Source organism: Rhinatrema bivittatum, chromosome 5, assembly GCF_901001135.1.
Source record: "Rhinatrema bivittatum chromosome 5, aRhiBiv1.1, whole genome shotgun sequence".
In the NCBI taxonomy this organism is placed as follows: Eukaryota; Metazoa; Chordata; class Amphibia; order Gymnophiona; family Rhinatrematidae; genus Rhinatrema; species Rhinatrema bivittatum.
The window spans coordinates 323610501-323633496 of record NC_042619.1 but is presented as its reverse complement, the minus strand read 5'-3'; positions in this window follow the sequence as shown (position 1 = coordinate 323633496).

The window sequence follows — 22996 nt, the reverse complement described above, 5'->3', positions numbered from 1 at the left end:
GATCCAGAAGAGAAAACACCTGAGTAAAACAACCCTTCTGGAGTTTAATGTGCTTGGTGTCAGACATATGAACTTCTTGAAGAAAAACAATCTCTCCTTTGGATCTCCGTATATGGGACAACAATTTTTCCTGTTTTACGGGGGACCCCATACTGGCTACATTCCAGCTCATTTATTTTAGGTGCTTAGCCATTGATCCTAATTAAATGCTAACTGGCATTTTTTTTCTTCTATAACCTAGTTATCTAGGTGTCAGAGTTCCCCATTACTAGCCAAGCATCTAATAGTTCCCTTTGGAGCCCCCAAAACTGTGAAAGTACAAGCCTGTAATGATTTGTTTGTGAATTGTGTAACATGCAGTATGATGACATCAAATATGGATGAAAGCACAATGTGAAATTAAATCATCCCAACCTTCCTCTGTCCCCCCACCCAAGCCACCAAGTTAGAGCAAGACCATCGCCGTTGCTCTTCATTAGAAGAGCCAGAGTCACTTTAATGTGACTAGGTGTCATCCCCCATATATATAAGATAAACATCTGCCCATATTGTACATTGCAAAGTCCAGCCTCCCAAATATAATAAGGGGTTCTCCAAATACTTGATATGCAAAAAATAGCAAGCAGGCAGTTTACAACATGAAATTAAGGAAACCGTAACCTGCTGCTTCAAAAGTTACGCGCTGTACTCAGGTCTGCATGTGATGCAAAGGACATAGTCAGACATCATCAATCGAAGATTCAGGATGTTCACTTTATGGCCTAGAATGGAGTATATCCTCAAACCAACACAAGAGAACTGTAGGGGCACAAATCCCAGAATGTGCTGCTAGATCATTCACAAATGCACCTCGCCTGTTACAGTTAATCCTGCACAATTGATAACAAAGCACAGCAGTTCCTCTCTGCTAGGAAAAAAAACACATCCTCACTGGAAATAGTCGAAGTCAATTGGGAACATCGAAAAGAAAAAGAAAAAACTCGCAAACCAGCAGCACACCATGCTGGGTACAAGTCAGGTGACTGATAGCTGATCCACAAATTTTTTCAGCTCATCAAAGGAGATAAACATATGGTGCATATTCCATTGTGCCAGACCTGAAGCTTTGCTGGAATTCCTCGCACTAAGGTTCCCCTGGTTTATGTCCAACTATAGACCAGATTGTGACGCTAAGCCCTCTTATCTATACCGGCACTCCATATATCCCCCAGATCTTTGACTTCTCCGGGAGACAAAGACTACATTAATTCCTTAACCTAGCCGCGGACCTTCACACAGCTACAAGTCACTTAGTCCCTCTATGAATCCTTTTAAGTTAAACGTCTTAATGCACTTTGTGGACTTCTTCCCTCTTAACATGCCTGCTCGCTGAGGTAGTTCTCTCCTGTTATCCTTCAGCTACACCCCTTTCCCCTCTCGATGGCTTTCTCCTAAAGATTATTTGAAAGTTTCATCAGGCACAGCCCTATGTTTTTTTTTTTCCTAGTTTATTATTATTATTTTTATTAATATTATGATTTTATTATTATTATTATATTATATTTTAGTGTATTTCTAATGTTCCACATGTTCATTGTTTCCGCATGTTCATTGTACCACATGTTTCATTCTATCCGCCCTTCGGCGACAGTTCAGTTTCATGTAAACCGGTGCGATATGTATCCTATACAGGAACATCGGTATATAAAAGTTAAAAATAAATTAATTAATAAAATGCACTTGCTGAGCCACCAATTGAGAACAAATTGGGGCAAATTCCTTTTTTTTTTTGAGAACCACTTTACTAGAATAATCTTGTAAAATTTTGACAGGGGAATTATGATATTGCATTTGTGAGCTCTCACGTGAAGCCCTCTATATGTTTTATTTATGTTCGTAAATTATAATGCTAGCAATTACAACTCACGGTCGAGGGTCACCATCTTTCTTGCTCCCCAGCATGTGTGCTCTTTCTATTATCAAAACAGATTGTAAATTCAGTAAATTTAATGCTTCTGGAAACCAAGTGGACAAAACTTCCCCCAGTTCGCCATCCTCCACTTCCTCAGGGAGATCCAAAAAGTGCAAATTATTATGGCGTGACCTATTTTCCAGGTCTTCAATTTTCTCCTCTTCCACCTCTACTAATTTCTTATGCTGTTCCAGCTGCCTTGTGTTGGCAAGTGTGTCATCCTCTACCGAGGAAACATGATCTTCTAAAAGCTTCACTCATGGGCCAAACTCGCAGAGGGAATTCTTTAACTTCACAATTTGTTCAGAAATGTTATCCAGCTTCCCAGTAATCACTACTGTAACAGCCAGCATCAGCGCATTTACCGCCGCTTCATCAAACACACCTGGCAGGCTTTTGTCCATCGGTGCGGCCATTTTGGAGTCACCTGGCTTCGTTTTTCCTTTGTCCTTTTTCACGGGTTTCACCAGCATACCCAACAGAGATTTAGACATGTACTTATTGATGCTCCTGTGCATTTCCAGCCACTGAAGCATGCAAATTTCTGAGTTGACAAAGAGTGACCAGAATCTTGCAGATTACGGGATGACACCCAAAGCCTGAAGGGAATACGTCCTCACAGGTTCATCACATCACATAACCCTGATCACATTTATTTATGCATCATTATTTGTTCCTGTATGTTTGAGGTTTAAAAAAATAACAGCTGCGTGAATATGCATCATTTGACAGTAACTTTCAAACCGGGCCATGTGCGCACATTTGCACACATACATCAGCCCTCACCCAGGTATGCTGCTATTTTATAACATACACACGGTTATGCATGCATGTTATTAAATAACCCAGCTGCCTGCACATATATGCCAAATTTTAAATGAGCATGCACATATGTGCACAAATCCTGCTTCTACCGCGTAAATCGGGTGATTTTAAATGTGGCGCACAACGATGCCATTCCCAGTTTTACCAGTTCATCTCCAGTTCACCCAGTTAACAAATAGGTCCTCCAATCCCCCTGGTTTGATAGCCTTCTCTCCTCCCAGTTAGCACCCAATTTGTAAAACCCGCAGATCTGCCTAATTTTCTTTAAATTTTAACTTACATGGCATCTTTAGCAGGAGTAAAGCTATGCGTTAGGGGGCCTTGGCACACACCGAGTCACATCAGTATTTACTATTTATGTGGACATAAGAACATAAGAACATGCCATATTGAGTTAAACCAAGGGTCCATCAAGCCCAGCATCCTGTTTCCAACAGTGGCCATCCAGGCCATAAGAACCTGGCAAGTTCCCAAAAACTTAAGTCTATCCCATGTTACTTTTCCTAGTAATTTATTTATTTTATTATTTATTTTTAACTTTTATATATCGACATTCCTGTAGAGGTACAAATCACACTGGTTTACAAGGAAACAATAACATCACATGAGAGCATTACATGGAACAAATAACAATGTGTGAACTTTGAACAAAAAACATTGCAAATGTGCGTAACATTGAAAATATGAGGGAGACGAAATAAAACAAGGGAAAGACAAGTAACTAGATAGGATGTGGGCTTGAAGTAATCTGTAGAGCTATGAGATTTTACTCAAAATGGTTAATGGATACTTAGTCAAAACTTGAAAACTCAAAATAATAAACACGATAAAGCAAGTTGATGAACTGGAGGATAAAATATCATTCTAGCAGAAGGGTGTAGAAAAAACGTCCAAGGACTGGCCAAGGATCATAAGTAGAAGTGCGTATCTGAAGGTGATCTGAGTAATAGCAGTGTCTATTTTCTAAGTCAACTTAATTAATAGCACATAATGGACTTCTCCTCCAAGAACTTATCCAATCCTTTTTTAAACCCAGCTACACTAACCACATACAATGGCAACAAATTCCAGAGTTTAATTGTGCGTTGAGTGAAAAAGAACTTTCTCTGATTAGTTTTAAATGTGCCACATGCTAACTTCATGGAGTGCCCCCTAGTCTGTACCTTCTCCATCGCAATTATATCTTTTTTGAGATGCGGCAACCAGAATTGTACACAGTATTCGAGGTGTGGTCTCACCATGGAGTGATACAGAGGCATTATGACATTTTCCATTTTATTCACCATTCCCTTTCTAATAATTCCCAACATTCTGTTTGCTTTTTTGACTGCCGCAGCACACTGAACCGACGATTTCAATGTGTTATCCACTGTGACGCCTAGATCTCTTTCTTGGGTGGTAGCACCTAATATGGAACCTAACATTGTGTAACTATAGCATGGATTATTTTTCCCTATAATGCATCACCTTGCACTTTTCCACATTAAATTTCATCTGCCATTTGGATATCCAATTTTCCAGTCTCACAAGGCCTTCCTGCAATTTATCATAATCTGCTTGTGATTTAACTACTCTGAACAATTTTGTATCATCTGCAAATTTGATTACCTCACTCATCGTATTTCTTTCCAGATCATTTATAAAAATATTGAAAAGTACTGGTCTCAGTACAGATCTGAACATCTTAGGTCCACACCCTGAAACACCCATGCCCCACTTCTTTTTGAAAAATTTCAAGATGTGTGCACTGCAGGAGATATGCATGCATCTCAGTGGTTTTTAAAATCTGCTCGGTACGTGCAAGACCAACTTCTTCGCGCATCCCCTAATTAATGCACTTCGAGCTTTTAAAATTCACCTCTAAGTGTGTGCATGTGCTCATTTTTAGGTGAGCAACTCTTTTAAATTTCACCTTTTACTCTCCAAGCAATCCTCTCATTTAAACCACAAGGGGACACCATATTTAATTGAAAAAATTAATTGCTGCTATATGCATAACAAAAGTTTATTGATATCACCACCCCTTCGACTAGTGACATGTTTTAAAACAAAAAACTGTAGATATCCCACAGAACGATTCTTCAGAATCCAATGCTGTGCGAGAGCTAAGACTTATATTGTGAAACACTGTAGTAAGATTCAGGGGATGGGAGGAGGGGCTTATACAGCTTTTGTACCTTTAGTGAGAACCAAGACCATCAAGTTGAAAACAGGAAAAAATAAATGCAGCAGCAAAGAAGACCTTGCTCTTAGACAATTGATATGAAAAATTAGGAAAGTTTAAACAATATACATTTTGGTGAAAAGTATGTATGATTTTGATAAAACAGATTGGATCCAGGCAAAATTGGAACTATATTTTAGAGTACATGACTTGGAAATTGAAAATATATGCACACTTCTGAATTACAGTCAAGAGAGTGAACTGATCTAAGAACTGTTTACAATTTGCTTAGGATCTAGCAACTGGATTACTGTGATTTTGTGTTGAATAGTTTGGGGGTTAATACTTTAGCAGATCTGTTTGAATAAATTTACTGTAGTAGTAAATCCAATAATCTATCATAAGAAAGTAATTTGCAAACACCCGTGGAAACAATGACATTATGAATATCTGTGGTCAGATGCATCTTTTAGAAACTGCATATTGATTAAATAGAGTTATAGAAACAAAAACATTTAGAGTGTGTTATGATGGAAACACCACACCCAAAATGCTGTAGAGTTTGCGATCTATTTAATGAAAGGTCTGATGCAGCTTTGGTTGTTTGCTCGACAGGAAATGTGAAGCCTGTTAAGGCTTTAAAAAAATATATATGCCTATGACAAAGAAAATTTTAGTACATTGGACTACAGTTGGTAAATACTATACTGAGATTAGGTGTGAAAATTATTAAGTAGCAAGAAGGGAGGACACAAAGAATAGAACAATAATTAATAGGGATGTGCATTCGTTTTCAATGCATGGGCAATCCGAAACGCATAAGTCCCTATTCCTTATATTCGTGGGTTCGCAAAACGCATCGCAATCCCCCACGAATAAAACATATCATATTAGTTTCATTCTTTTGGCTCGCAGTGATTTCTTAGTGGCCATTTGAAATAGGAGAAGGCCATGTGGGAGTATCATTGCAAAAACAGCACTTTCCTTTGAGTCATAAGTGACCTCACAGCCCTGTCATAGAGGGGTCAGACAGTTTGGCAAGGAGATGAGAATGCAACCTATCAGAGCTAAGCATTTTTCTAATGCAGCCAATCGCCTCTCTCACTCAGTGCTCTGTGATGCTATTCCTGATGATGCAGCACTATGTATATGTTACAGCCGGGAGGCGGCGCTGAAGAAGCACAGGAGAAGACTTCACCACTGGAAGCCCAGCCCGAGGTCCCCCCAGGAGGAGCCCGTAGGAACCCTGGCCTCTTGGACTTAGGCGGGACCCTATGCGACCAAGGATCCGAGCAGCGTCCGGCAAAGTGGGTGAAGAGGACCGATGGACCCAGGTGGTAGGATGAGTCTTCACCCTTGGAATCCCACGGCTCCCCCAGGAGGAGCCCGTGAGAGCCCGAGCCGCTGGGACTTAGAATCCTCTGGGCCAGCAAGTACTGGGTACCTGAGGTGGAGGAAGAAGCCGAAGTCGGAGTCCAGAAGCGAAGCCAGGTATGAAGCCAAAAGTCAGAGATCCATTCCAAGACCAGAGGCGGAAGCTGAAGACAGAGTTGTGGGACGGAGCCGGGTCGGAAGCCAGAAGTCAGAAGTCAATACCAAAACCAGGAGCGGAAGCTGGAGACGTAGTCAAGAACAAAGCCAGGTCAAGAGACAGAAGGACGATCAGGATACACCGCAGCAACTAACAACTCAGGGGAACTGAGGAACCTCGTTGCAAGGCCCTGTCCTGATGGAGCTGCAGGGTTTAAATACCCTGCAGCGTTTGACGTCATCCAGGACGTCCTCTCTAGTTTTCCCGCACTGGCTCCTTTAAGACTCCAGTCCCTGGACGCGTGCGCGCCTAGGGGGCGGGGCCAAGCGCATCGGGCCGGTGGCATCTCCCTCGTACAGGGAGAGCCGCGGAAGGCCGCGAATCAGGCCTACGTGGCCTAGGGGACGTCCATGCGGGCCGGGCCGGCCCAAAAGTAAGAGGAGAAACCGAGGCACGGCCCGGTCGTGTAACAGTATACCTTAAGCACGCGGCGTCCCATGCACTTTCTTTGCGGGGGTGGTCTGTGGTGGTGGTGGTCCAGGGATGGTGGCTTTACTCAGAGCTAGTCTGAGTGCCTCAAATCTGTATTCAATTGCTATCTACTTTGATAGAATTTTCCATTGAAAAATATATTTGTTCGATTTGTCTGCAGTGCCAGATAGCCATGGTTTTTTTGACCGCACTTTTTTTATTGATCTGAGACGGTCTCTCTGTCTGTGCCACTGAGAGAAGTTGCTAGCAGTGGAATTTTGCTGCTTATTTTACCCCCTGGGGTAGGTTGCAAGCAGGATTTGGGTGTTGTGGGTGGGAGATAAATTCAATTTCTAGCTAGCTTGATAGAATTGCCATTGAAAAAGATATTTCATCATTTTTGCTGCTGATTTGGAGATGCCTCACAAGCGTCTCATTCAAGACATTTCCATCCGGTGGAATTCCACCTATATGATGCTGCAGTTAGTGGAGCAGCAGACACCCCTTCATGAACTTTCTATGGCAATGGACATTGGTATGCAGAATCCCCTAGGGCATCATGATTGGTTAGTCATGAGTCACCTGGTAAAAATCCTGCAGCCCTTCAAGGATGCCACGGAGGAGCTGAGGTCCAGAAGTGCCACCTTCGCTGACATCATCCCTATAGTTAATTTTCTGGAGGAAAATTTGGAGGGCTTTAAACAGGAAGAGGGAATGACAGCAGAGGTGCTGCATTGTCTGGACATTTTACAGAAGCAGGTGCAAGAGAGATTAAGGCCTTTAACAGAAGACCAGATATACATGCTCACCACAGTCTGTGATCCCCTTGTGAAAGGGAAACTCGCCCTACAGTCCAATTGTCTCACATTTGTGAAGGGCCTTCTGTTACTAAAAGTCCATGAACAAGAGCGCCAAAGGCAGAGACAGATTAGGCATGAAGCAGAGGAGGAAACCGGGCACTTCAGAGAGTTGTGCTAGCCAAAGCAGAAGCAGCACTCTGTCAGTGACTCTCACGTCCTCCACTTCAGTACGCCTAAGCCATGTTGCCCATAAAGAATCATCTGTTCTGCTACGGGCTAGAGAGAAAGCAGCTGGCATGAGTGACTCTTAGCCCACCCAAGCAAAGGAGACACCAGCACAAATGTCAGTGACATGGTAACTCTCAGAGCCCACAGAGGACATGCAGACATATTGGGCAAACAAGTCCAATGTCTAGCCACACCTAGCCAAAGTGGCTCAGTGATATCTGTCATGTCCACCAACCAGTGGCCCAGTGAGCATGTATTTTCAATGACAGGGGATATCATGAGCCCTCACTACTCAACGCTGGCACCAGAGTTGATGGAAATGCTAGTGTTTTTGAAAATAAACATGCCTTTGCTTGGGTTTACAAATTTTCCCTGTCAATGGCAAGAGGAATAAAAGCAATTGAAAGTCTTGCAGCAGCTCAAACTGCCTCCTATGCTCCAGATAATATCAGCACATGTACCTGACCTGAAACACTGTGCCTGTCCATCCACTGTCCAGTCCGTATGTCCCTACAAGGGCCTAACCTCAAAAGCTGTGCCTATCTGAGTTCAGATCTAGTATTTCTAATTCCAGTTTCATGTATTTGTGCATCACTTCTTTCCAGAATATTCTTTTTCCTGTTTTGAAACATTTGGAATGTAAGTACATAAAAAGCTGACCTCAGATGTTTGGAGCTTGCATATTTCATATGCTCAATAGTTTTCATGACTTTATAATATGGGCCATTTTCCCTAGATGTTTCTTAGGTGCCAACATTAATGTTTCTAGTACTATAGAAAACTGGTGGTAGTTGCACTGTAGTTCATCCTCTATATTCCCATAGTTTATAGAGGCACTGTGTAAACTACAAAGTCAACATAGGTTGATGTTGTAGATTTGGACTTGAGTAGCGGTTTTCTTATTTCTGAGAGCTCTTCATGTTCCTTTGTCATCAGCTGAAGTGCAAAAGTACATTTAATATCTTCAAGGTATTTACAAGGGCTTGACCTCTAAAGCTGTGCCTGTCTATCCAGGCCTTATGTCCCTACAAGGGCTTGACTTCTAACACTGTGCCTGTCCATCCACTGTCTAGGCCTTATGTCCCTACAAGGGCTTGACCTGAAATGCTGTGCCTGTCCATCCAGGCCTTATGTCCCTATAAGGATAGGCCTGATTGACAAACTGAAGAGTAGTAAATCACCCGGACCAGATGGTATACACCCCAGAGTTCTGAAGGAACTAAAAAATAAAATTTCAGACCTAGTAGTAAAAATTTGTAACTTATCATTAAAATCATCCATTGTACCTGAAGACTGGAGGATAGCAAATGTAACCCCAATATTTAAAAAGGGCTCCAGGGGTGATCCGGGAAACTACAGACCGGTTAGCCTGACTTCAGTGCCAGGAAAAATAGTGGAAAGTGTTCTAAGCATCAAAATCACAGAACATATAGAAAGACATGGTTTAATGGAACAAAGTCAGCATGGCTTTACCCAGGGCAAGTCTTGCCTCACAAATCTGCTTCACTTTTTTGAAGGAGTTAATAAACATGTGGATAAAGGTGAACCGGTAGATGTAGTATACTTGGATTTTCAGAAGGCGTTTGACAAAGTTCCTCATGAGAGGCTTCTAGAAAAAGTAAAAAGTCATGGGATAGGTGGCGATGTCCTTTCGTGGATTGCAAACTGGCTAAAAGACAGGAAACAGTAGGATTAAATGGACAATTTTCTCAGTGGAAGAGAGTGGACAGTGGAGTGCCTCAGGGATCTGTATTGGGACCCTTACTTTTCAATATATTTATAAATGATCTGGAAAGAAATACGACAAGTGAGATAATCAAATTTGCAGATGACACAAAATTGTTCAGAGTAGTTAAATCACAAGCAGATTGTGATAAATTGCAGGAAGACCTTGTGAGACTGGAAAATTGGGCATCCAAATGGCAGATGAAATTTAATGTGGATAAGTGCAAGGTGATGCATATAGGGAAAAATAACCCATGCTATAATTACACAATGTTGGGTTCCATATTAGGTGCTACAACCCAAGAAAGAGATCTAGTTGTCATAGTGGATAACACATTGAAATCGTCGGTACAGTGTGCTGCGGCAGTCAAAAAAGCAAACAGAATGTTGGGAATTATTAGAAAGGTAATGGTGAATAAAACGGAAAATGTCATAATGCCTCTGTATCGCTCCATGGTGAGACCGCACCTTGAATACTGTGTACAATTCTGGTCGCTGCATCTCAAAAAAGATATAACTGCGATAGAGAAGGTACAGAGAAGGGCTACCAAAATGATAAGGGGAATGGAACAACTTCCCTACGAGGAAAGACTAAAGAGGTTAGGACTTTTCAGCTTGGAGAAGAGACGACTGAGGGGGGATATGATAGGGGTGTTTAAAATCATGAGAGGTCTAGAACGGGCAGATGTGAATCGGTTATTTACTCTTTCGGATAGTAGAAAGACTAGGGGGCACTCCATGAAGTTAGCATGGGGCACATTTAAAACTAATCGGAGAAAGTTCTTTTTTACTCAACGCACAATTAAACTCTGGAATTTGTTGCCAGAGAATGTGGTTCGTGCAGTTAGTATAGCTGTGTTTAAAAAAGGATTGGATAAGTTCTTGGTGGAGAAGTCCATTACCTGCTATTAAGTTCACTTAGAGAATAGCCACTGCCATTAGCAATGGTAACATGGAATAGACTTAGTTTTTGGGTACTTGCCAGGTTCTTATGGCCTGGATTGGCCACTGTTGGAAACAGGATACTGGGCTTAATGGACCCTTGGTCTGACCCAGTATGGCATTTTCTTATGTTCTTATGTTCTTAAGGGCTAGACCTCTAATGCTGAGCCTGTCCGTCAAGGCCTTACGTCCCTAGAAGAGCTTGACCTCTAATGCTGTGCCTGTCCTTCAGGCTTTACGTTCCTACAAGGGCTTGATCTCTAATGCTGTGTTTGTCCGTCCAGGCTTTATATCCCTAGAATGTCCTGACCTCAAACACTGTGCCTGTCTGTCCTACTTGGAGCTTGAATATTTCATATGCTCAATAGTTTTCATGACCTTCATGTTGGCACCTAAGATGTTTCTTAGGTGCCAACATTAATGTTTCTAGTGCTATAGAAAACTGGTGGTAGTTGTACTTTAGTTCATCCTTTGTATTCCCATAGTTTACAGAGGCACTGTGTAAACTACAAAGTCAACATAGGATGATATTGTAGATTTTCTTATTTCTGAGAGCTCTTCAAATTCCTTTGTCATCAGCTGAAGTACATAAGTACAGTTAATAGCTTCTGTGTATTCACTAGATGCCAACGGAACCACCACACTCTAGGGACCAACCCATTTCAGGGAGCCCTTTCCTGTGCAAAGGAGAGGGAATACTCCCTAGGTGTAGCCAGCATATCTCTTAACACCTGTTGACCCATGTTGAACCAGATCCGTTGTTCACATGGAAACCTCTGCCATGTCGACTCGCCACGCTTTGAAGGCTCGTGCTCCACTCTAGGGGCCAACCCATTTCAGGGAGCCTTTTCCTGCACAAAGGAAAGGGAGCTCTCCCCAGGTATAGCCAGCCTATCGCTTAGTACCCATTGACCCATGTTGAACCAGATCTGCTGTTCATATGGAAACCTTCACATCAACTCACCATGCTTTGAAGGCTCGTGCTCCACTCTAGGGCCCAACCCATTTTAGGGAGCCCTTTCCTGCGCAAAGGAAAGGGAACTCTCCCTGGGTATAGCCAGCCTATCTCTTAGCACCTGTTGGCCCATGATGAACCGCTGTTCACATGGAAACCTCCTCCACGTTGACTCACCACACTTGAAGGTTTGTGCTCCACTCTAGGGGCCAACCCATTTCAGGGAGCCCTTTCCTGCGCAAAGGAAATGGAGCTCTCCCCAGGTTTAACCAGCCTATCTCTTAGCACTTGTTGCCCATGTTGAACCGCTGTTCACATGGAAACTTCCTCCACCTCGGCCTTGAAAATTCTCGTTTGTATATCTGCTACATCCACCAGATTTTAAAAGACAAGCGAGAGCTCATTAGACGCCAAAGGAAACACCCCACTCTAGGGGCAAACCCATTCTAGGGAGCCCTTTCCTGCGCAAAGGAAAGCGAACTCTCCCCGGGGCCAGCCTGTCTTGTCCCTATCAAAACCACAGGGACCAGACTACCTCTGCTCTGCCAGCCTGCTTGCCCCTATCAACTTTCTGGCACTCTGCCTTGCTGCCATACACCAGACGACTCACTCTGTTCCTTGTGGTGTTCTTGCCACTATCATGGTTCCTCAGTGTGTTGGTGCAAGTCTTTCTGCTGCTTTGTCCCTTTATCGGCACCTCATGATTTTTTCTGACACTTTTTCTGCTTCCTATGTTCCCCTTTCATTGTGCTGTAGGATGTTGATGCCACTTCTTGCCACTTTGCCTGTCGTGCTGCCTTCGAGTTTCATGCAACTGTTATCGGTGCTCTCTTTTGAAGCTGTGGTGTGTTTTTGACACTCTCGCTGCTGCTTTGCACCTCTGTTAAAGCACTCTTGCCACTCCTGGTACCCCTTTGCCCCTTTATAGTGCCTTAGGCTATTCATGCCACTTTGTTTCCACTTTGCCACAGTCTAAGCACCTTGGAGCTCTTTTCTCGTTCTGATTATTGCTCCCCAGAAGGTTCATCAGAATCGATAAGAAAACCCCAATTCTGCAGCCAAAAATAGGCTGCAAATACTTCCCCCATTGATTTTAATGGGAAAACGAACAACAAATAAAACTAATCAACAAATTGATTTTGCCCCCTATGAAACTAATGCAACAAATTTGGGTCCCGGCAAAATGAAAACCAAATCAAAACTAATTTTTTCCTTCTGCACATTCCTAATAATTAAAAATATGGAGCAAATATTCGGGCAAAAATAGTTTTTAAAAAGTTTGTAAGTTTGCTTTCACAATTTTGAAATAGTAAATCTTTTTCCTTACAGGTGAATTTTCAAAGGAGTTGCACATGCTAAGGTAACATACTATTGTAGCAGTTCTCAAAAGCCATTTACATGCATAAGGTGCATTTACATGGATAAATCCTATGGATGATTCAATGGCATATATTGTAGCAATTTTCAAAAGCCCACTTACACGAAAAAAGTGAATTTACACGCGTAAAACCCAGTTTTACGCATGTAAATGCTTTTGAAAATCAGGCCCTTAATTTTCTGTAACATTTACGTGAACACAAATACATGCATGTCGAAGGGAAAGAGGAATGGTTGAACCTGTCCCTTAAGGCCTTGATCTGTGTCGCTTCTGTCATATTTACTTATCGTCCTAGGCCAGATAGGCTTCCTCCCTCTTCCCCCAGCAGCAGCTATACCATAACGTACATTAGGAACATAATAGTTCTGGCACTACTACTGTGATGCTATAAGAAAGAAGAAAAAGAAGTGGGAAAGAAAAATGTAAGTATCTTCTTTTTCAACATCTATCTCAAGGCAAACTGCAAATAAACAAAAATCAGTTTTCTATTGAATTGTGAGGCAAAACCAGAACCAGATCAAAACCTTTAAACAACAGGTTGCAAAGTGTAGGAAAATTAGAAACTACCAAGAATCCACAGCCATCACACAGATTTGCCACTGACTGCAATGCCTACCAGCTTTAACTCCTGAGAAACATGGGAGTGATTTTTCAGAGACTAGCGTGTGAAAAAATGATCATATATGCAGGTAAGTAGAGTAGACTCATGTACATGCTATTTTATAAGCCTCGAACTAACAGACATATTTCTGCTTTTGTGCAAATATATGAACATAAAAAAAGGGTGTTCTAGGGGCATTCTGAGGTGGGGCTTATATGTAAGTTGCTATTTTCAAGAAACTTACGCATGTAGATTTGCCAGCTTTACACCTGCTAATTATCTTGCGTAAGTGATATTAAATATATTTATTGTGTACTATTTCAAGGGTGGAAGGGTCTGGGAGAATTGGGGGGAGTTCAGACTGAAGAACCAGGAGCGTCTCAATGACCTGAAGTAGCACTGGGCAAACCGATGGAGTAATTGGTAAAACTGGTAATATCATTTATGCTTGCATGCTTTAAAATATGCTTATTTATGCATGTAACTCCTGATTTACGCAACTAAGTCCTACTTTATATTCATTTATAAAATATATATACATATATATTTTTTTAAAATAGGTAGGAAAAATATGCACATTCAGTGCATTGAAATATTCAGTTTCAATGCATTGCATATGTTTGTGGAATAGCATTCACGGGCACATATGTTGCAGGATCATTATACACGTATTTTATAATACGCACGTATATGATACATAGGGGCTATAAAATACTATGGTAAAACTATGTGCAACCATATACATGCATATAAGTCGCCATATGCAGTTATTTGAACGTTATCCTCATAGCAACATGGAACATAACAACAGATAGGGACCAAAAGGTCCATCCAGTCTTTCCAGCTTGTTTCCTTCGGCAGTGCTGTAGACTCCAATTGATGTCTGTCTCACCCTTCATTTCTGTTCATTGAGTTCCATTTATAAATAACAGCATTCTACGCATGAATAACATAATTAAATGTACATTTTATATTTTATCCATTTCCTTGGCCTTCGGTATGTCAGCAGACATCTGTTCATTTTGGATCAGAGCCTCTGAAAGATAGTTCTAACAGGCTGTGGCACCAGTGTTAATGGATATCACTGACCAGACGAAGAGATCACATACAAGAGCCAATTCTGTCGGCTGGCAAAGACTCAGAAAAACACACAGTGGCAGTAAGTTTAGAGAAAATACCAATGTCAATTCTAATTCCTGCCCAGTTCTCTTTATTCTCTAAACAAAAAGCTTATTAAAACTTAATTAGAAGAAGGTATTAGTGAATGATAATTTACAGGGCCTTCAATGCAGAAATGATGGCATGTATGTAAGACTATACCAGATGGTCACTTCTCTAGTCACATGTGCTCATAGTATGAGGTAATGAATGAAAAAAATTAAATTTTCAATTCCAAACTAATTAAAATTGATGAAGCTATTAGTGAAAATAGCATGAAGAGAACAGAGGTGTTGGTGTGCTTTTTACTGCTAAAGCCCATATCAAAACTCAGCATGGTTGGATTTGAAGCAGTAGAGTTCAATAGTATCAGAATCCTCCTGGTATCACTAGAAAGAAAGATGAAACCTGGCACTTGACGCTAAACTACTTGTAAAAATGTGAGATCAACTAGGATGCCTGAAAAGAAAAAAAAAGAAAAATAATTAAAAATATAAAATATTTACTTTTCTTTTTTAATCTTTTGGTGAAAGTACACAACCCACATTTATATAATATTTGTATCTTGATTATGATGGTAAGCATGCATATTGATTAATGATGAGCTGCCCCTGTCATCCTTTAAGCAGTGCTATGGAAGGGGTAAGTGAGCGGCAGGAGCCATTAAGGGCATGTTGGGGACAGGTATTTTTTGAGGATATTTTGTGATTTTTTTTATTTTATGCTTATTTTAATTTGGCAAACAGAACTGAAATAAACATTAAACGATCCAAATCCCAAAACCTACCCCAACTGAAACCAAAAAAGCAATCCAAACTGAAAATGATGCCTCTACAAATCCCTAGAGAACGGGAAAGAGGACCAGGAATGGTGTGAGGTGAAGGTGAGAAAAGGAGGAGAGTAAGAAGATAACCGGGAATGAGATGGGGAGGTAAGGAAAAGTGGACCTGGGGTGAAGGGTTGGGTGTTTGGGAAGATAGAGGAGAGGAAAAATAAGAGAGGGACAATAAAAAATCCAGCATTGGGAAAGAAAAGGGAGAGAGAAGGATGTTTTGAGATTGAGAAATGGAATAAAGAAGTAAGTGAAAGGAGGGAGGATCTTATGTTCTTATGTTCTTATGTTCTTATCTGTGATCATGTGTTGGAGGGAGGTTCCAGAATATGGGAAGAATGGAGAGGTAGAATCCAGGATCTGGAGAACTAGAGAATTGGATCGAGGAAGAGCGCTTGATGTAATCTATTTGGATTTTAGCAAAGCTTTTGATATCATTCTGCATAAGAACATAAGAAATTGCCATGCTGGGACAGACCAAGGGTCCATCAAGCCCAGCATCCTGTTTCCAACAGAGGCCAAAAACCAGGCCACAAGAACCTGGCAATTACCCAAACACTAAGAAGAACCCATGCTACTGATGCAATTAATAGCAGTGGCTATTCCCTATGTATAATTGATTAATAGCCATTAATGGACGTCTCCTCCAAGAACTTATCCAAACCTTTTTTGAACCCAGCTACACTAACTGCACTAACTACCTTCTCTGGAAACAAATTCCAGAGCTTTATTGTGCGTTGAGTGAAAAAGAATTTTCTCCGATTAGTCTTAAATTTGTTACTTGCTAACTTCATGGAATGCCCCCTAGTCCTTCTATTATTCGAAAGTGTAAATAACCTAGTCACATCTACTCGTTCAAGACCTCTCATGATCTTAAAGACCTCTATCATATCCCCCCTCAGCCGTCTCTTCTCCAAGCTGAACAGCCCTAACCTCTTCAGCCTTTCCTCATAGGGGAGCTGTTCCATCCCCTTTATCATTTTGGTTGCCCTTCTCTGTACCTTCTCCATCGCAACTATATCTTTTTTGAGATGCGGCGACCAGAATTGTACACAGTATTCAAGGTGCGGTCTCACCATGGAGCGATACAGAGGCATTATGACATTTTCCGTTCTATTAACCATTCCCTTCCTAATAATTCCTAACATTCTATTTGCTTTTTTGACTGCTGCAGCACACTGAGCTGACGATTTTAAAGTGTTATCCACTATGAAGCCTAAATCTTTTTCCTGGGTGGTAGCTCCTAATATGGCTTGTGAATAAAACGAGAAGCTTTGGAGTGACTGTCAATGTGATAGCATGAATTACAAATTGGTTGACTGATAGCAGATAGCATGTAATGGTAAATGGAACCTACTCTGAAGAGAGAGCCGTGTTAAGCAGAGTGCCACAGGGATGGGCGTTGGGACAAGTTCTGTTCAACATCTTTGTGAGCGACATTGTGGAAGGGATAGAAGGTAAAATATGTCTATTTGCAGATGATACTAAGAGCTGCAACAGAGTGGACATGCCTTAAGAAGTAGAATGAAAAGAAATTTAAGAAAGCTGGAAGAGTAGTCAAAGATTTGGCAGCTCGGATTCAATGCCAAGACATGCAGAGTCATGCATCTGGGGTACGATAATCCAAAAGAGCTGTATGTGATGGGGGTGAAAGACTGATGTGCACAGACCAAGGCAGGGATCTTGGGGTGATAGTGTCTGGGGATCTGAATATGGTGAAGCAATGTGCAAGGTGATAGCTAAAGCCAGAAGAATGCTGGGCTGCATAGAGAGAAAGAGTAATCAGTAAGAAAAAGGAGGTGATGATGCCCTTGTACAGATATTTGGGGAGGCCTCACCTGAAGTATTGTGTTCAGTTCTTGAGCCCTTATCTCAAAAAATGTAGAGATAGAATGGAGGTGATCCAGAGAAGGGCAACAAAAATGGTATGGAGTCTGTAAGAAGACCTATAAGGAGAGGCTAAAGGATGAGAATATGTATACCCTGGAAAAGAGGAAATGCAGGGGAGATTTGATACAGACCTTCAGATACCTAAAAGGTTTCACTAATGTATGGACTTCAAACCTTTTCTGCTGGAAAGAAAACAATAAAACTAGGGGTCATGAAATGAAATTCCAGGGGGGGGGGGGGGGGTGACTCAGAACCAACATCAGTCAACATTTCTTCACAGAGAGAGTGGTGGAGGCCTGGAATGCCCTTCCAGAAGAAGTAGTGAAAAAGAAAATAGTCAAAGAATTCAAAGGGGCAAGGGATAAACACTGTGGATCTCTAAAGGCTAGAAGACAGAAATGATATAAGCATGCAGGGGGGTAACTTGCTTGTACGATGGTTACTACCCTTAGCAGAAAGCATGGATATTACTACCCTTAACCAATATGTTTTGATTCTTTTAATGCAACTGCAACATTGTTCCCGCTGAAATGGCAGAGGGATAAGAGGAATTTGATTCAGACAACAAGTGAGGGCCCTGACTTCCGTAGTCAGAGATTGTTATACAGACATAAGGGAAAAAGCACAGGGCTGCTTTTATGGCCAAGTCTTAAAGGAAACGAAGAAAGTGTGTATGAGGGTAACTTGCTGGTGTGGTGGTTACTACCCTTAACCAAATAAACCTTGATACTTTTGATGCAACTCCAACATTGCTCTTTGCTTCAGTGGCAGGGAAAAAGGGATAGTAGATTTAACAGCAACTGTCGAGGGCCCCTACTTTTATGGTCTGTGGAACTATTGAGCATGGGTGTAACCAACACAGTGCAGTGGTTACTACCCTTAATAGAAGCATGGGATTACTACCCTTAACCAATAGGGATGTGCAATCATTTAGGACTAATTAGGCAATTTCAATGAATTCGTCCTGGTTCGGGGAACCCGAAAACCGAACCAAATTTTCCAAAATTTTGGAAAAATCTGGTTTTCATCTTAGTGCGTGCTAACCCAAAATTCGGGTCCCCAAAATCACAAAGGCCCGAAGCACGAGAAATACAAAATTTCCTGCGGCAGGCCAAAAACGAAGCTGCATCAAAAGCCTTGATGCTTTTGATGCAACTGCAACATTGCTCTCTGTTTTGAAGGAGGGGGGTGGGGGCTGAAAGGAAAGAGAAATTTGGATTCAGGGTCAACCAACATGAGCCATGACTTTTTTACAGTCTGGAGTACTGATGTTCAGACATTAAGAAAAAAACACAAGACTGCTTCTACAGCCAAGTCCATAAACTAAGCACATCAAGCAAAACTGATACATAGGGGGTAACCTGCATGGTGCAGCAGAATCTACCATGAGAAGCTTGCTGGGCAGACTGGATGGCCCATCAGTCATTTTCTGATGTCATTTCTATATATGTTACTCTTTTTGACTGTAGACAACTGTCCCTTTACAAAGCCAGTTTGATTAGGTTCAAGCAAATAGGTTAATATCAACTCCAATTGCAGCTGAAGGATCTTGGCGAGGATTTTCACATCTGTATTCAAGAGGGATATAGGTTGATAGGAACCTGGCTCTGTTTTGTCTCTTCTCTTTTTGTGAATAAGGACAATATTTGCCTCTAGTTATATACTTACCATTTATGGCATGTTCAGTATATAAGAGAAAACAGCTAAAAGAGCAGGGGCACCTCCAGTGAAAAATGCTATAGAAATCGAGAAGGAACCCATCCGGACCAAGACACATCCCATTCAGAAGTTCTATCATGGCTTTACACATTTTGGCTGTTGTGTTGGGTATAGCTAACCATTCTATTTGCTGTTCTGTTAGAGTAGACACCTTTATCTTATCCAAATAAGCCTTTATGTCTTCCAAAGTATACTCCTCTCATGCATAATATAACCCTTCATAATATTGCCTAAAAACATAATTAATCTCAACCAATTGATGCATCACAACCCCTTTGGATCCCCTTATTCTCTCAATATGGGTCTTTACAGCCTATTTCCATAACAACCTAGTCAACAGTGTTCCTGGTTTCTCCCTGTGCTCATGAAATGTTTGCCTCATATGCCTAAAAGCTGTTTTCTATTTTGCCCAGTTTTAGATCCTCTTTAGCTTCTAGTAGCTGCTGGCATACCCTAGGGGAGTAGATGGCCTTGTGATGCAGCTCTAGCTGCCTGATCTTGCCCTTTAGTGACCTCTCCAGAAGATGTCACTTTTTGTGGAGATGACTGGCAAAGCTAATGCACTGCCTTCAATGTTTCCCACAGCACCTCAGGTGAATAAGTTTCCTCTCTGTGTCCTCTTAAGCTCTTTCATAGCTCCTGTCATCATGTCACAAAATTGCTCATTACCCAATAAAGAGGAATTAAACCACCAGCTCTTGGACCCACCCAAATCTTGAGAGATACCCAGGGGCAACACAATTGAATGGTGGTTCATTATCTGACATGTGAGCACATCCATGGGGCCAGCCCTTCTGCCCAGCCCTCTGGGGATAGGGAAATACCTACAGTACCTGAATGTAATCTGCTTTGAAGTGCTTAAAAAAGTGTGAAAAGCAGAAAGAAAAAAATCTAAATAAATAATAGCTATGGAGGTCCCAAGAAAAAATCAATGCGACTGTTTAAGCCAGTGGGAGAAAAAAGTATAATCATGAGGGGAATTGTGCCCTCTACAAGTTGATCAGCGCAAGGGTGCTCATTAAGCTACATAATTGTGCCACCTGCTCCCTGGCCTCACCCACTGTGGAAGAACTGTCCTAAAGGATGGACTCCCATCTTAACCAGGGTGGAACCAGGCTGCTGGAGCTAACCTTTAAAAAGGAGATAGTGCAGCTTTTAAACTAAATCAAAGGGGAAAGCCGACAGTCAATCAGCAGCGCATGGTTTGGAGAGAGGTATCTTCAAAGGATACTAATTAAGCATTAGAGTTAGAGCATCCCAACAAAAAGATGTAGCTACAAAGTTAAAAAGTGTGCAACAGGCATGGACATTGTTAAAAAATGCCATCTTAGAAGAACAGTCCAGATGTATTACAGACATTAAGAAAGGTGGAAGGAAGGTCAAACAAATGTAAGCATGGTTAAAAAGTGAGGTGAAAGAAGCTATTTTATCCAAAAGATCTTCATTCAAAAATTAGAAGAAAGATCCATCAGAAGAAAAAAGGATAAAGCATAAGCATTGGCAAGATAAATGTAAGACACTGATAAGACAGGCTAAGAGAGAATTTGAAAAGAAGTTGGCTGTAGAGACAAAAACTTACAATAAAAACCTTTTAAAATATATCTGAAGCAGAAAGACTGACAGGGAGTCAATCAGACCGTTAGATGATCAAGTGGTTAAAGGGGCACTTAGGGAAGACAAGGCCATCGTGGAAAGATTAAACGATTTCTTTGGTTTGGTGTTTACTGAAGAGGATGTTGGGGAGATACTCATTCCAGAGATGGTTTTCAAAGGTGATGATTCAGATGAACTGAACCATATCACAGTGAACCCAGAAGATGTGGTAGGCCAGATTGACAAATTGAAGAATAGTAAATTACCTGGACTGAATGGCATTCAGCCCAGGGTTCTGAAAGAACTAAAAAATGAAATTTCAGACCTATTCAATTAATTTGTAACCTAACATTAAAATCATCTGTTGTATCTGAAGATGGGAAGATGGCCAATGTAACTCCGATATTTAAAAAGGGCTCCAGGGGTGATCTGGGAAACTATAGACCGGTGAGCCTGACTTCAGTGCCAGGAAAAATCATGGAAACTGTTATAAAGAATAAAATCACAAACATTTAGATAGACATGGTTTAAAGGGTTACAGCCAGCATGGATTTACCCTTGGGAAGTCTTGCCTCATAAATCTTCAATTTTTGAAGGGGTGAATAAACATGTGGACAAAGGTGAACTAGTAAATGTGGTGTATTTGCATTCTCAGAAGGGGTTCAACAAAGTCCTGCATGAGAGGCTTCTAAGAAAACTAAAAAGTCATGGGATAGGAGACAATGTCCTTTTGTGGATTGCAAGCTGGTTAAAAGACAAGAAACAGAGATTAGGATTAAATGGTCTGTTTTCATAGTGGAAAAGGGTAAACAGTGGAGTGCCTCAGGTATTTGTACTCGAACCAGTACTTTTTAATATATTTATAAATGATCTGGAAAGGGGTACGATGAGTGAGATGATCAAATTTGCGGATGACACAAAATTATGCAGAATAGTTAAATCTCAAGCGGATTGTGAAAAATTGCAGGAGGGCCTTGCGAGACTAGAAGATTGAGCTTCCAAATGGCAGATGAAATTTAACGTGGACAAGTGCAATTGTGATGTGTATAGGAAAAAATAACCCTTGCTGTAATTACACAATGTTAGGTTCTATCTTAGGAGTTACCACCCAGGAAAGAGATCTAGGCATCATAGTGGATAATACATTTAAATCGTCGGCTCAGGGTGCAATGGTCATCAAAAAAACAAAAAGAATATTGGGAATTATTAGGAAGGGAATGGCAAATAAAATGATGGATGTCATAAACACTCTGTATTGCTCCATCGTGAGACCACAACTTGAATACTATGTGCAATTCTGGTCGCTGCATCTCAAAAAATATATAGTTGCACTGGAGAAATTGCAGAGAAGGGCGACCAAAATGATAAGGGGCATGGAACGGCTGCCCAATGAGGAAAGACTAAGGAAGTTAGGGCTGTTCAGTTTGGAGAAGAGAAGACTGAGGGGGAATATGATAGAGGTCTACAAAATCATGAAAGGACTTGAACAAGTTAATGTAAATCAATAATTTTCTCTTTCAGATAATAGAAGGACTAGGGGGCACTTCATGAAGTTAGCAAGTAGCTCATTTAAAACAAATTGAAGAAAATTATTTTTCACTAAGTGCATGGTTAAGCTCTGGAATTCATTGCCAGAGGATGTGGTTACAGCAGTTAGTGTAACTGGGTTTAAAAAAGGTTTGGACAAGTTTCTAGAGGTTAAATCCATAAACTGCTATTAATTAATAAACAGTAGGAGTTTGAGGTTTATTTAATGTTTGGGTACTTACCAGGTACTTGGGACTTGGATTGGCCACTGTTGAAAACAGAATACTGGACTTGTTGGACCCTTGGTCTGACCCAGTGTGGCATATCTTATGTTATGTTCTTATGTACAGGATCAGGACAGATGTTCCAGTCCCCTCCCATTAAGATAGGGGCAGAGAGACACCCTTAAGCCTCTTTGAGAGTTGTCTAAAAAAAACTCCTGCTTTTTTTGGACCATATACATTGACCAAAACAAACTGCTGCACATATACAGAACATTCCAAGGCATCATATTTTCTCTCCATATCTGTGATAGCCTTAGCAACAGATAGCATGCACACTTTATGAATTAGTATGCAAATCCCTCTGCTCTTTGTGTTATAAACATATGAGTATTCTTGCCTCACCCATTCCCGTACTAGTTTTTTATGCTCCATATTTGACAAATGCATTTCCTGCAGCAGCTCAATCATTACCCCCTGACCTT